Genomic DNA, 16394 nt, shown 5'->3' on the forward strand with positions numbered 1-16394 from the left:
TAATCTATATATGCAAATACACACACAAACAAACACACACACACACACACACACACACATATATTATCAGCCAAGTATTCTGGCAGAAGTGCTTGGCTTTCCTCAACCTTTGTGCTCCTCTTCCAGGTGTAGAGTTAGTGAATGGAAATGATTTTCCAGCCACGGACTATATTTTTAGCTCCCCACCCCACCCTTCTAGGAGGGATTACATAATTGGTTTTCACCAATGGATTGTATGCAGTGTGTTGATGCTGAGTCAAGGGCATTAAGAAACAGTGTTCCTCTCTTTCCCTTTCTCTCAGTTTGATGCAAAAGTATATGGTGACCTTGGGGGCCAATGTTAAAGATAGTGGAGCCATAATGTGAAATAAGTCAGGGACCCTGGATCATTTTCCTAAAAAAGTACCCATTCTGGGGTTTTTTGGTTGAGAAATAAATTTTTGTTTTATGTTTTGTTTATGATTTATGTTATGTTTATGTATGTTTAGTTAATTAATGCCTGTGGGGGTTCTTTTGATATAGCAGATAGGATTTCCTTAATATAAGAGACAGTCCTCAAAACCACTTATGTTACAGGATAAGGTTGAAAACTGGGTCAATATATTATTCTGTATGTAGTGACAACATTTTTGGAAAAATTATTTCATCTAATCTTGTGTATTAGAGATTTGGAGGGTCTCCAAATGAGGGTCTCCACTGTATATATGGGCATACCTAGACATGTTTATCTGGGTTCGTGAAATTAGCTGCTGAAACTCTCTTTGGACAGAGGAGAGGATTAATAGCTATCAGGTTGAAGTTGATGATTTCCCCCCCAAGGAGAAAACCTTCCCCAAAATAAATGGCCAGCCTTTAACTTCCTAGATAATAAGTTAGATAGAGGAAGAATGGACTCCTTTTATTTAGGTCTGGGAAAGCTTCTCCAGGCCAAGGTCACACTCTAAAAGCGATTATGTTGGAATGGAAATATTTGGCTCGAGGACTAATGTCAATTTTAACATCTGGAGTGTCATTCAGGAGTCAGGAATGACAGAAGTTTGAGGAAATGCCATAGAGTGGAAGCAGAGGACACTGGCAATGATCTGGGACACACGTGAGACACACCCCAGGGACCTCTTGAATCAGAAAATGGATGAGGGCATCTCGAGATGTTGCCAGTGAGGGTTATGTAAAGGACAGGTCTTTTGTTGCTTTATTGTGACATACATTTCTGATTGAACCAACAGGCTTTTGAAACCCGAGGAAATGTGGCCTACACATGTATGCCATGATGAGCTGGGTTATACAGCTTTATAATGGAGGTAGAAAAAGATACTGTGCTTTGTGTCTGTCCTTTGCTCATTCCCTTTTATTGTCTGAAGTTCACTTTTTTTTCCTAATTGTATGACCACTGGGACTAGAAATCCACTATGGATGGAGTTCTGAGAAATCCAGGGGAATGTTGTAATAAGAAAGTGTTTCCTATTGATCTTCTCCCCTCCCAGTAAGCTCTGTATTTGGATTGCTTTGGGCGTGGAGGGAATGGGGCGAGGGCAAACATCCAGTAACTTACATTTTCAGGAGCTTTGTGGTTTATACTCAGAAACTCAGTGAACTGATAATGATGGCAAGCAGAGGTTAAATCTCCATTTCATCATCAAACCGGGAAGAATAAAGGATTTGTATTCAGTCGCACAATGTGGAATGAGGGCAGCTCTTAAAATGATTGCTTAAGGTGCTTTTTTTCACACAGCCGCTGTTTGGCTGGATGTGACAAAGTCTGCTCAAAAAGAAACTTTTGACTAGATATATAATAAATGAGAAATGCCCTTGGGAAAAGGGAAACACCTGTTCCCCTCACCCCCTCAGTTCAATTCCTACCCAGTAATTACTTAGGAATATTTAGGTGGCAGACATGGAGAGTACAGCACCCCCACTCCGGAGTCCCCACGCCAACACAAGTCCCTTTGGCATTTTCAAATTAAGAGAGTCTGGGTTGTGTTTTTGTTTTTTTTTTTTTTTGTTTTTGTTTTTGTTTTCTCCTTGGGCAACTGGTTTGCTTTTCCATACTGCCTCTATTCCTATGCCATAGGCCATAGGAATACCCTGTCCCTAAACATACACAAGCCCCAATTTGAAAAGCCCGAAGCAGGAATGATCCACAGAAACAAGAGAATGCCTTTGTTTTTGACCATACATGGATCTTGGCACTGCAGACCCGTGTTCCACAGGGTGCCCTTAGCGGGCAGGCAGCTGTGCTTTCTTTAGCATGGATGCTTCCGGAAAGTGACCGCTCATAAACCTCAGATGCTTTCCCTTCACAACAGAAGGGCCTCGCCTCAGAATTTTAGCCAGAGCACACATGACTCAAAGGGAGACGTTTGCTGAACATCCTCTCCCCTTAAATCCGTTCTGCTCCTCGCCATAGCTTTGCAAGAATCTTTTTTCTTGCCACCTCCCACAAAAGTTTAAAAGATGTTTCTTCCCCACTTAATTTACTTTCCAATTCCTTACTCATACTTGGCTTCCATCTTTATTTTGCTTCTGCGTGACTTGAAGGTAATAATATGATTTAATAGTCATATATACACCTTCCCACCTGGGGGCTACATCCTTGTTACATTCCAAGCCCGCAGCTCCCTGTTTTATTCCTCGAAATTCACAGGAAACCCCCCCACAGAAGGTGCTAGATAATTAGCTTGGCTACCGTTTGCAGCAGAGAACGTTTTTGGTTGGCTCTGGTCGCAGCATCGGGGCTTTCGGGCTGGGCCCCTCGCTTCAGTGGAAGGGCAGTCTGGACGGCGGCTGCAGCGCCCAGAACCCCGCTCCCTCACCACAAGCCCTTAATTGTTTATTAATGAAGCTTTGGCCAAACAAATCTACACATTGTCTAAACCCTCCGCCCCCAGAGTACATTCCAGCCCGCCCACAAATGTGTGTACTGTGGGGCTGCTCTCTGAGAAGTCTCAGGGACTTCTTCCCTGGCAGAGTTGGTTCCTATTCAAACTTCTTTATTTTCCTTTTTTTTTTTTTTTTTAACTTTTATTGGCAGCACAGGGTCAATATGAGATCGTTTCTGACCGCCCCCTAAAAATGGCAGCACAGGTGTTCCCGCTCAGAGCCGAGCTCACATCCCCTTGCCCCATATACCTACGGAGACCCGGGTCCCTTCCCGCCCCCCAGCTGGTCCCCGGGCCAAGAAGACGGGAAAGCCCCGGATGGAAAGTCCTTCCCAACGCCCAGTGGATGGAGCAATCCAGCAGGGAAAAGCCAACAGTTGCTGCTTAGTATTTGAACATCATTTAATGAGTGCCCAGAATTCATCTGTAAATGCACATTGTTAATTTAGGGCCTGCTATTCATTAATTAGGGGTTTAGTGGCAAGTGCCATTGAGCTATCTGCAATGTTTAAGGTTACGTCAAGCCCTGGTAAACGGCTTGCTGATAACAAGCAGTATCCATCTTCATTACTCGGCCACTCCTGTCTGACTTTGCTCCGCATCTTCGAGGGGCTATGCCTCTTGGAACTGAAGAATTAAACTTTTATCCAAACCAGATTCTGCTCTTTCACCTCTTCTGATTCCTTGAGTACTTCTCATTTATTTTGCCTAAATGACATCTGATTACCTAACATGGAGTGGAGCAGGGTCTTAACCTAAAACAGCCCGCAGACCTCAGTTCTCAGCTGGAGAATTCCAGTGGGTTAACGCTAAGGAAATCCTTACATTTCCATTTCATCTGATACTGGGCTCCGTGTAAAAGAAATAGTTTCTGATTTTTCTTCTCATAAAGTTGCCGTTCCAATAGAATTTTTTTTTTCGAAGCCAGAGAAATACAGGAAATTAATTTTAAACCTGGAGAGTAAATGTCCCTATTGGTTCGAGTTTACTTTTGCAGTGTTTCTTTGCCTGAAAATATGTATCATTTGAGGCGATCGTGGTGCCAAATGAAATAATTCCAACAATCTGAAGAGCCCCGCATGTCAAGCCTCAGCTGTACAAACGCGGTCGTGTTGGAGGTCCACGTTCAGTCCCCAGACAAGCTCCAGAACCCGGCCTCCTCTCCCGTTTCCAGGCCGACAGTGGGAGCAGGCAGCTCGAGTGGGCAGGCAGGGAGCTACTTCTCCGAGAGGAAAACTATACGCGTACAAGTTTGTTTATCCTTCAAACGCTAGGTTAGAGAACTTGCATAAAAACAAACTTCCACTGACAGATGGTCCCTCTAAGTAGTTGATTCTGAGAAGGGAGAGAGCTACCTGGCATGGCTCTTTAACACATTAGGGTGCTTGCAGGGAGAGCCTACTGCTCCCCTGAACCATGGTTCAATTTTAAGCATCACTGGCCGGGATGGGTTATTGTAACTACGCGGAGAAGGGCACTCGAGAGCCTGATGGCTTAGTGCGTGTGGGCGAGGGGAGGAGGAGGAGGAGAATGAGAGCCCAGGGGAGGGTATCTGCAAACCTTTGCACCACTGAACTGGCACACTTATCACAGGGTGACAGTCTACACCGCAGGCTTGCGGTGCGTTGCTGTTTGTGGTGCGTGCTGACAACTGGCTTAGAAAATGCAGATCCCCCTCTCAGATAGAGAGAGCGGGAGGCAGGATGGCAGCTGACTGACATCCCCCACAACAGGGCTTCCGGGGCTCTGGGAGCCGGAGTGTGGCTCCTAGTCGGATCTGCCCCGTGGGGCTAGCTCTTACCAGGGAAGGCCCTTCTTCCCGGACTTTCACCATGATCTCTCCGCACCAACCCACACACCCCTCCTCCCTGCTACAAACCGGGGCTAGCATTCAGCGGGAGGGCGCCCCCATCCCTTTCCCCAGGAGGGCAGGGATGCCATCTTGTCTTTAACTTGGTAATTAAGTTTCACAATGTGAACATGGAAAAAAAAATGGAGTTGTATTTGTGGATCTTCGTCTTGTCCTGCATCTTACTAAACACAACATAGAAAATGTCCTAGAGACTATGGTAAGAAACAAAACAAAACAAAACAAAACAAAGCCAACAAAAGGCTTGGTTTATAACATTTAGTCATGAAGTTATCTACATTATACACAATTGAAAGAGACGATCTTAAGCTGAGGATTTCCTAAATTTACCATAATGATGCGTTGGACACTTGAGGTAAGAGCCCTTTGAAGCCGATGTGCTGTGGGAGGAGGTACACTCTTTCTCTGGAAGAGAGAAAGCCAATATATCGTGGTGGCAGAAGGAACAAAGGAGCCAATGAAACAGAGGTCAGAGCTGAAGGTTTCTGCTCGAAGCAAGCTATATACAGGTATTTAATTTTTTTTTTCTTCAGACAGAAACTCTGCTCTGGGACTGGGAGCACTGCAGGCAGACTGCTGGTAAGAAAAGCACTCAATTGTTCAATTTTTATTATTCAATATTGTATTAAAATTTTTTTAGGCTCTTCGGGTCAAGGCAACTTTTAAAAGGTTAAAAGCTATTCAAAAGGGTTACCATATCCATAAAAGCAAATGAGATTAAGCCTAAAGACTGATGGAGGAAAAACAATAATTTAGATAAACTGCCACCGCCTCAAAAATGTTTTGACTTTTACCAGAGAGAGGGAATGCAGAGATTCTTGGATTGGTTGTCATATCAAAGAAAGATTCATTAAATTTAAAGCAATTATTTTTGTGCTTTTTATCATTTGGTGTGTTTTAGGCCTGGTTCCACCTTTCTTCGGTTACATTCTTCGTAATGGTTTGGGAAATGTAATTGCTTGGCTCCAACTTCCATCTGTCAACTATTGACCCTGCTTGTTGGGCATCTGTAACATCAGACACTATTGTCATGGAAAGAATTATGATGTTTCAATCAAATGTATTGCAAAGTTAACAAATCCATAACATGGTCTGGGCCACATGGAAGAGTTTAGAAAATGTGTTTCAGAGACCTCAGGGAAAAGCAAATAGGCTCTCCCCATTAATGGTGATCTCCATCACTTGCCATTCATTGTGGAAGTTCTCCTATTACAACAGAAGAGCTAAATTTGAAGGGGAACTTGAACTTGAAGGGGAGTACTTCACATCAAAATGTGGGGTTCAGCAAGGGAGACCAAAACCATGATAGGCTCCCAGTGCGAAGTTCTGCATTCATACCATTGATCGAGATGGTGGCAACTTTGGGATGTCCGCTCATACTGAGTCTCCCTAGTTTCTTTCAAAGTCCGTGAAGATAGGCTTTTGTCTGGTTCTTGTTGCTGATCTCTGAAAACTCAATCTGCCAGAGGGTGGGACTCACAGAGCTAGTAGATCAGTCAAAGAGGTGAGTGCTACAATCAGGGTTAGCTGATATTTACTCGAAAGTCTAAGCGTATAGAACAGCAAAAATTTCTTGACATTAAAGTGAGAAGTGAGTTGATATAAAAATTTAATTTCATCTGCTATGGAAACTGGGTCTGGCCTGACAAAATTAAAATGGATAGAAATAATATTCTGGACACTTAAATTTTATTTTCACTGTCCTGTGTCTGAACAAATAAGCATTCCAAGTAAGTAAGAGGAGCTAAAATTTCCATTTCACGAGAAATATTCCCTGACAAAGAGTTTTTGTGCTACATATCTTTCACTTTTATAAACTCCAAAAGGAGAATGGTTGTTGCGGATGTTAAAATAATCGGGTTTCTTGAAACGCAAAATGGCAAAGCACAGCTGATGCATCTGAGAAGAGGAAAAAAAGCACGAATCAGTTTGGCCCTGCCTGAAGAAAATCTATTATATGAAAACAAAAATTTACAGAAGAATAAATTAGGGGGTGATTATTCATATTGTGGAAGAGTCTTTAAAGGATTCCCCTAGGATTCTTTTAAAGGCTTGGCTCTACTAGCTCATGTAAGTGTTTGTGTGCAGATCATTAACTCTCTGACATGCAGGCCTGAAATGCAGGTAGAGAACAAGTGAGGGAAGGGAGAGAATGTTCTGGAAGCAGAGGAATAGCTGACACCTGAAGCTTGCCAAGCCTCAGGATGAACGTTGATGAAACAATAATGGAAGTCAAAATGAAGTCAATATGATATTTATTTCCAAATTGTGCTTTATATACCAGGGTCCTTGCGGGCAGACTGCTGGGTTCAAATGCCAGCTCTGCCACCTATTCAGCTGTGTGACTTCGGATAAGTTACACAACCTCTCTGAATACCAACCATCTAGGGCTGTATAAGTATTACATGAGTTAATATATATGAAGCACTTAGCATCGTGGCCTGTAAATACAGTAAATGCTGTATACATGTTTCTAAGATGATTCTGGAACATACTATTACAAAATATTGATTTTCTCCAAAGCAGGGATTATTAGTGTGATTAGGATACTAGAAGTGATTTAACAAAAGCAAAATAACCCTCCTTAGCCTCCAAAAGAAAAAACAAAAACAAAAACAGAAACAAAAACAAAGGAAGATTGAGGAATGAATACTGCCGTCTTTTTGGGTTTGCCAAGGAAGTCAATCTGAAATTTAAACTTCTTTGAAATTATTATCCTAATTTCAGTTTTCCTAGGGGTTTGGCAAAATTTCCAAGATTGAAATGCACATAGAGGCAATTGGTAACCTAGGGTCTGTTGACTTTTCTATGTTAAAGAGCTTTGATTTATCTATTATTGTATTTGTCATTTTAAGAATTGCAGTAAACAAGTTGAAGTGTAACTTAACTTTTTTTTATTTGTGAAAAGAAACCTTTTTGCTTGTTAGGCTTTGCTTGGTTTACACAAAAATGAACACTTTCTACGTATCCTATCCAGTGCATTTGTGCATATGGAGTTGTGGGCTTGGAATAGACATTCATTGATCCTTTCCAAAGGAACAACCAGTAACAAAGTGTCGCAGTCTGCCCTTCTAGGCTGATCAAATAGTTAACAGATTGCCAGACCAGAAGCATCAGAAGTGGTATGTGTGGACACAGATAGTGTGGTCCTCAGGAATCTGAGAGTCAGGTAGATGTAAGGAAGGGTACAGGTTCATTGTCATTGAGGTGGCCCATTTGGGGGTCTTGGCAATTGTTGGCTTTACCATGTCAGTTTTGACATGGCACATAAGAAAGCCCAGACTACTTTAAGGGCCCATCGTGACATTCTATTAAATTATAAAATTATTTCACCAAAATAGAGTCCCCAACTCTTCTCTTCAGGACAGGCTTCCCTGACTGACTCTCGCTCTGATCATATCAGAAGACCTACTACTCTCTCACATTCTATATTCTATATCCCAGTTGGATACAGGCTGAATAAAAATATGCTTTCTGGTCCTCACACTTAGTTTATATGAGTGAATGCTGATGGAAATGGGTAAGTAAATAGTTTTTAAGTGCAGGAGATCAAATTACTTCCTTCACAACTCAAAGTTCTTGACAGCTCTGGAAATACTAGGCTTTTTTTTTTTTTTTTTTAACCATGTTAAAGTGGGTTTACCTAGCCTTACAGCCAACTGCCAAATTGTCAGCTTTCAATATCTTATTTTTTTAAAAATGAAGTGATTTGATTCATTTTGAGGAAAAATTTCTTAAGCTCCGGAAACTTAAAACCATGGAAATCTGTAAATGCTTTTTGAGTTATACAGAATAAGGGACAGAACTTTGCTTAAGTGGTAACTAGTTTAGTTGCTTTTAATTTTTAATTTTTGTTTGTTTTAAAGATACGGATTGGTTCATGAATTTGCATGTCATCCTTGCACTAACCTTCTCTGTGTCGTTCCAGTTTTAGTCTATGTGCTGCCGAAGAGAGCACTAGTTGCTTTTAGTTAAATAATTGTCTCTTACTGGTTATTTCCTGTGTGTCCAATAACCTTTATGTTAGTACCAAGAATTCAAATTTTGTTAAACTTTATTATACAACTTTGCCCAAAACAACTTGGTTTCCCAGGCTTACATTCCCCCATTTTATTTTCTCACTATATACTTATCCTTCACAGGATGTAACACAAGTGTATTGAGTGATGTGTTTGTGTATTTATTTGTTTAATGCCTCCTGTATGGATAGACAGTAATCTCCTTTGTGATAGGGGTGGCGTCTCTCTGGCTCACTGTTACAGACTCAATGCTGAGCACAGGGACACACACACAGAGTAGGTGCTCAAGGAATTTGTTGAGTCAACAGATACTTGCTACTAAATTTCCTGTGCTTACTCTGCTTAGTAATAACTAAGTATCTATCATATATATATATACGTATATATATAACTTCCATTGAAGTATTTTCTATTTTTGATTTTTTACTTTTAAATTTATATACATACATACACACATATGTATAATGTTACATATATATGTAATGGTTAAAATACCTAAATTTGTATAGATGCTAAGTAGATGAAAAGCAAAATTCATCCTCACTGCCCTGTACTGATCTCCAAAGATTTCCAAAGTTAATGACTTTAGTTGCTTCACTTTTTAGCTCTTCTAGTATTTACCATCATATTTCTAAAGAACACATTGTATTGATGATTTAAGATTTCAGGTAGTGTTTATGGATTTCCAGATGAAGGATGCAAAATTTCATACACTCAAACTCTTACTTCCTCCCTTCTCCCCTATACTCCTCTAAATTTAGGGTTTTTGTTGCTGTTCATTGTTTTTGTCTTTCTCTTGGTTATCTTTATTATTTAACATTATACTTAACCTATGTTTTTCAGGCTTCAGACTGTCTCTGTTTTCCCCATACAAGGTGAGATGAGGAAATCAGTGTGCCTATACTTTCTTTTCTTCCTCCCTGCTGACTTCTATCAGGTAAATTATTATATTTTTTAATTTATTTTTTAGTTTAAAACGACTTACATGCAATTATTATCATTTTAATAATTTATATTTATATACTGTACCATTATACTTCCTTCTGAATCTAGTGTCTTTCAAACATTGTCTATAGTTTGATTTAAAAATAGGAACATCCGAAATAATCAGTATATAAACATTATGAATGTTACTCTTTCTATAACCACATAGTATGATTAGGTACCTGGAGAAAGCAGTGTAATCCCACATAGTCCCAAACAGCAAAGTCTGAAAGATTAACACTGAAATAATATAAATATTATATATTAATGTTATAGATATCAACAATTGCTGAAAATAATGTCATATTTTAGTTTGCTTCATGTTTTACCATGACTTTCTTTTACATTTATTTTCATATGCACACTATCTCCCTTAATCCACCTCTAGTTTTTGTTTGTTTGTTTTGTTGTTGTTGTTGTTTTTTCATAAAGTCCTCTGTTTGCCTTCTAATTTCTACTCATTACTATTTGCACATACCGTTCATTCTGATTTATTTCATTGTATCTCTGGATTAGATTAAACTGTTTCTTAGATTCCTTTCTTCCTCTTTTTTAGATTACTTTTTCATATTCTTGGAGTACATTCTCTATTTTCTTAAAAAAGGTGGATGAAGTGTGCCTGGGTGGCTCAGTTGATTAAGACTATTTGAGTTCTTTATGTCTAAAATACCTATATTCTTCACTTAAATTTTATTTATAATTGCACTTGATATAGTATTCTAGGTTTAAAGTCACATTATAGGCATTTTTAAGATCTGGTATTGTTGGTAAGGCATTGATGTCGATCTGATGGTGATCTCTTTTTGAGTACTTTCTCTTTGTCTCCCTTTGAAATCTTTTAGAATTTTTTTTTCTTCAAGCTTAGTTCTGAAATTTTACAAGTATGTATCTAATGCATTTTTGTCCCCTTGACATTTGGTGGGTTTGCCAACTGTTGGGTTGATAGTTTTCCCAACTCTAGGAAATTTTCTTCATCTACTTTCTTTTGTTATTTCTTTGATTATTTCAACTCCTTCATTGTTTGTGTTGTCTTCCTCTAAACTACTTTTTACATACACATAAGACTTTCTGGATCTGTGCTTTACATCAGTGTTTTTTCAAGTTCCAGTACATGTGAATTACCCACAGATCTTTTCAAAATGAAGAATCTGAGTCAGTAAGTCTTAAGTGAGGCCTGTGACTTTGCATTTCTAATGAGATAGATGATGCCTGTCCTGCTGGTCTGTGAACCACATTTTGAATAGTGAGGCTTTCTATTCTTTTTTTTCTTTTTTTAAAGATTTTATTTATTTATTTGACAGACAGAAATCACAAGTAGGCAGAGAGGCAGGCAGAGTGAGAGAGGCCGAGCAGAAAGCCCAACGCAGGGCTTGATACCAGGACCCTGGGATCATGACCTGAGCCGAAGGCAGAGGCTTTAACCCACTGAGCCACCCAGGTGCCCCAAGTCTTTCTATTTCATGAAATAAATTTTTGTGCATTTTTTTCCCTTTCTATTATGGAATGCTTTATTAATTCCACTTTCCAAATTAAATTGCAGTCTTCACTTTGGTCTGCTATGGTTCAGCCCACAGTTTAATTTATTTTTATGTAATTACAAATATTTTTTAATTTTTAAGAACTCATAGCAGTCTCTTTTTATATTATGGATACAATATACTCTTGAAATTTTTGAGGATACTAATTAGAATATTTTAATGTTCTCTTTTATTCCTTCTATTACCACTGTCTCTTCTGTGACCAGTTTTTGTTTATTTACCATTGTCTTTCTTTTTGTTTCACTTGATTTCTCTTAAATATCTGGTAATCCTTGGTTCATCATTAATTTTGTAATGGCAAGGACTATATTATAAATGTATTATATTTATATTTATGTTATAAATATGTAAGTATAAATATTATTATTATAAAATATAATAATATTTATATAAATATATATAACATAAATATAAATATAATATATTTTATATATAAATAAATAAATTTATTTATTATATAAATATAATATATTTTTATATATACCTCATGTCCTTTGAGGTCAAATGGACCATTTTATCCAAAAGGCTAGTGTTCTGAATGAAGGTGATGCCTTTAGGCTGTGTGTCAAAGGGTAAGCCCTACTGACAAATGGCTTTTTCTTTTAGTACATTAACAGGCATGGGGTATCACAGCTGCCAAATAAGCCAACAATTCCATATGTAGGGGAAGAAGAGCAGCTTCCTAGCACAGCTGTTTGAAAATGGTCTTCCTGTTACAAGCCTTTATTACTACCCCTTAGCAATTTCTTCTATCTGTATCTGTTCGGAGCTTCTCCAGAGACAGTTTAAAGAAAATGAACCCCATCTCCTCTACACCTCTTTTCTATGTGTGTATTTTGGGTTGTGATTTACTCTGTTAGAGTTTACCCAAAAATAAAATCGAAATTACTTCCTATCTTCTGAGACTGTCAGACTTTCTGGCCTGCTAATGTCATCTCCTTTTCTCCCCCCCCCCCCCTTTTTTTGGCTTGTTTCAAGTGCTGTTAAGGATTTATTTATTTGTACGTATGAATTGTCATTTCAATGAGAAATTAGCATGAAAAGGAGGCAATCCAAGTTCTGTCCATTATCTTGAATTAAGAAACTATATAGCTATCTTAGAACTGTTCTAAATGCTTATCTGAACCTGGCTAACACTCATCTGGCTGTTCATGAACAGACAGACCTAACTGTAAATAGGTAAATTCCCATACAAGTTCCCCAGACCTTGCTAATTATTCTTCATGGATCAAGTAGGATTTAATAGTGTTAAGGGCTTTGGATGATTTTAAATTGTTCCCTAAGCCTCTTGGCAGTCCCATGTGAGTACGGAATAGCGTGATCACAAAAGAAAGTAACTATAGAGAAGTACCTAACCTAAAAAGGCTAGGATAAAAATTAAAATTAAAAAAGAACTTGAACTAGCCTACAGTTTACTTTGGGGTGTTACATATTTTTATGTTAGTTGAGCTTGACCAACTCTACCTTGGATTTGCCAAGAAAATAATTGATGTAATCACAGAGCCAAGAATGATAACATGTGAAGATCTGTGGAGGATTGGCAGGACCCCAGATTACTGGGAAAAAGCCAATGGAATACCTATTTTTAAAAGGCAATAAAAAGTTGTTTGAGAATTAATGACCTTTAATAGAGTGAAAAAGCAGTGCATACTGATTACCTTGACCCAAATAAGTTTCAGACAGTCTTACATAGTAATGGCAGTAATGAGTAGAGAAAATATGTATTCATATATTACACCAACATAACATTAAGTATTCAAAACCGGATAAATGTTTTTAATGTAAAAATATTAGATTTTTATTTATTTTATTTATTGCTATCATTTTGTTAAAGGAATAAGTCCATATCTTCTCAGGCATCTAGATAATTGAAGACAGCTAGATTTTGGCCACATTTCTCCATTTTTGCACAGATATACATTGTCCTGTAGATGTTCCTAATAACATAGAACTATGATGTTAAGTTGAAAATATTAACAGAACCATTATTCATATGCCAAATCCTTCCTCGACAACATACGTAGGATATACATTAAAATTTTGCATACATGACTGAAACCTGCCTTACTCTAGAATTTAAAATTATATTCAAGATGATTTTAATAACCAAAGTCATTATTCTGAAATAAAACCAAATAAAACAGAATAAGTGCTGATATAAGTTAGTTTAATTAAGAAAGAAGAAAGAATCCCCACATTTTTTAAGTAGGGGATAACTATTAGGCAATAATTGGGTAGAAGAAAACGATTAGGAGTTCTCAGAGTCCACAAGCAGTATTATGCACTGACTGTAATTTGATGAGATCTTTCACACCTCTGGCCTTTGTCTATAATGCTTCTACTGCTGGGATTTATTTCTTTCCCCACTTTATCTTGCAAATTTTCCATTAGTCCTTCCAGTCTGAACCCTACAAAGTCTTTCTTGCTATGCATTTTGAGTTAGTTTCTCTGTCTTCTATGTTCCCTTGATATTTTGGACATTGAGATACAACCAACATGTGTTGAGTGCCTACTACCTACCAGGCACTGCATCAGGAAATAATAACTGTGTCACAGGAGCATGACCTCAGTACGATTATCTTCCTGTAACCCAGTAAGGAAGCTGAGGCCCTGAGAAGACACATGAATTGCTCAAGGTTACACAAGTAGAAGATAGCAAATAGATTTCTAAACTATATAATTACTTGTTTATAGTTCTTTCTCCATCACTGGACAAGGCAGAAGACCTGTCTTGTTTATCCCTCAGTCTCAGTAGCTGCACACTGTCTGGCACATAGTCAAAATGTAGCAAATAGGGAGTAAACAATGTAGTGGATTTTCATGAAAGGCAAGCTGGATTTAAGCTTAAGTAATTTACCTTTTTCATCTCTTAGAAGTAAGCATTTGATAGATACTCATTGATGTTCCTACCTCCATGTTTTACTCTAATTTTGGTTTAGGTAGAAGTATTATAATGGGTAGTGATGAAAATATGGACAGTTAAAAAAAAATAAAGGAACTAGGTGTAATTGATGTAGAAGGGCAATGCTGACGGTTTTGTTCCAATGCTCCAGGCAATGTTAAGAATGATTCAGCTCATTTTTTAATTAGATATTTGTTTATATTTAATGTGCATAAGGTACTTCATCAGTCATTATGGAACTAATAAAGTATATAGACACAGTTCCTTTCTTCAGCGTAAGACAGGCATGTAAGAGACATATGTCTGTAACGACAATCCAAGGGAGTATGGTGCTACAGAGTCAGCAAATAACGAGCCAAGTGACCAGAGGAGGGTCTCTGAAGAGCTGATATGCAAGCCAGGCCTTCAGCAGGACTGTTAGGTGGTAGAGGTGCTCAGTGTTTGCTGAATGTTGAGTGGCATTTTGAGGGTTGAAGTTTAGGGGAAAAGAGTATTCGTTCATCCATTCATTCACCTGGTACATATCTGAACACACGCTAGGTACCAGACGCTCTCCCTGGCCCTGGGATATTGACTGTTATCCCAGATATGGATCTTTCTTCAAATGCATCCTCATTGTGTTAGATTCTTAAGTAATAATCAAATTTCAGGATTGGGAAGGATCTTTAAAGGTCATCCACCTAGTTTTGGTTCTAACTTCTAGAATGGTAGTAGCTACCAGAGAATTAATATAAATGCTGGATTTTAAGCCTGCATTCATTCCTCACTCCATTCTCAGAAAATTTACCAGAATAACATAAGGGAAAACCACAACTATGACCTAGTGCTCCCTTTCACATGCTTCCAGCTCCATGGCTCACTACTGTAAGGATGGAATTAAAGCTGCAACAAAAGATCAGCTGTACTTTAAGAAATAAATTGACAGTCTAGATAAATCTTTCTTATTGATATTAGATACTAGCTACTAGTGCAGCAGGATCTGGGTAAATGCATTTAAAAAGAATTATCTGTCACATTGAGAGAAGCTGAAAAATATTAAAAAGTACACATTACTTAGCCCAAGATGATATTAAGACAATCACAAGAGTATCATCCATTAGTTCTAGTCATTCTCTGACGGAGTCCAAGAATGGCTGGCTACATTTAAGAGGGTCCCACTGCAAAGTAGACATTTTGAGAGAGGGTCAGCAGCTCTGACAGAAGGGGGATAGAAAGTCACTGTTGGTTCTGAGGCTCTCACCAAGAGAGCTCACAGAATTTGGCAAGAATCAAAATATACATTCACTTGACCAATCTCTGCCTATAGCTGAAGTCCTTGGTGTTGAGCTAGGAAGGAACACTCTAAAGTAATTTCTTTTTACCATCAACATTTGTAAGAGAAAGAGGGAAAGAGTCTTAGACGCCTGAAAACAAGACTTATCTAACAAAAATTATTTTGTAGAAATAAGTGTTCACTTCTTGACTGAAAACCTGCCACATTTCACATTAGCCTAATACGTCTTTAAAGCGATAAAGTACTTGGCAATTGAAAAATGATTAACAAGTAGGAAAAATGCATATTGAAATGCTCATCTGTAGAGGGTCTCCTAGGGGGAGGGGTGGGTATATGAAGACCTAGATAGCAATATCTGTCTTGCCTTTCAGAATAATTGTATCAATTATTCTGCAGATAATTGTTAAGGAAAAGCACCGAAAAGAAGTGTCCAACTGACTTCATTTCTCTCTTGCTTTGTCATAGACCCATACAATGAATCTTCTAGTTACGTCTTCCCTTCGCGGCTGTTTCCTCTCTTTTTTTGCCGGAAGAGCTGGCTCTGAGTGCCACCGTGGCCCAATACTTCCCTTTCCACCTGCACACCTAGGAGGTGATTCCTTTTCTCTACTCCAACATCCAGAAAAGAGAAGCTCATTGCTTATGCTGCAATTTTGATAACCTAACTGGCAGAACAGTTATTCAAATTTTAAGCCTTTGAATGCAGCAAGATCAACCTGGCCTATCCACATAAAGAATTTTGACACGATAAGTATGCGAGAGCGATGATAACCGATAAGTGAAGCAATTACCTTGCTGTTTTGGATTATATTAAATGAAGATTCTGATAGAGTAATGAAAAGAGACAAAGCAGACAAAAAGTCGGCTGCAGAGCTTTTGGGCACTGTGTTATCTCTATTATACCATATTGAAATAGAGAAGCTATCACC

This window comes from Enhydra lutris, unplaced genomic scaffold (assembly GCF_002288905.1).
Source record: "Enhydra lutris kenyoni isolate GAN:26980312 unplaced genomic scaffold, ASM228890v2 scaffoldscaffold9, whole genome shotgun sequence".
In the NCBI taxonomy this organism is placed as follows: domain Eukaryota; kingdom Metazoa; phylum Chordata; class Mammalia; order Carnivora; family Mustelidae; genus Enhydra; species Enhydra lutris.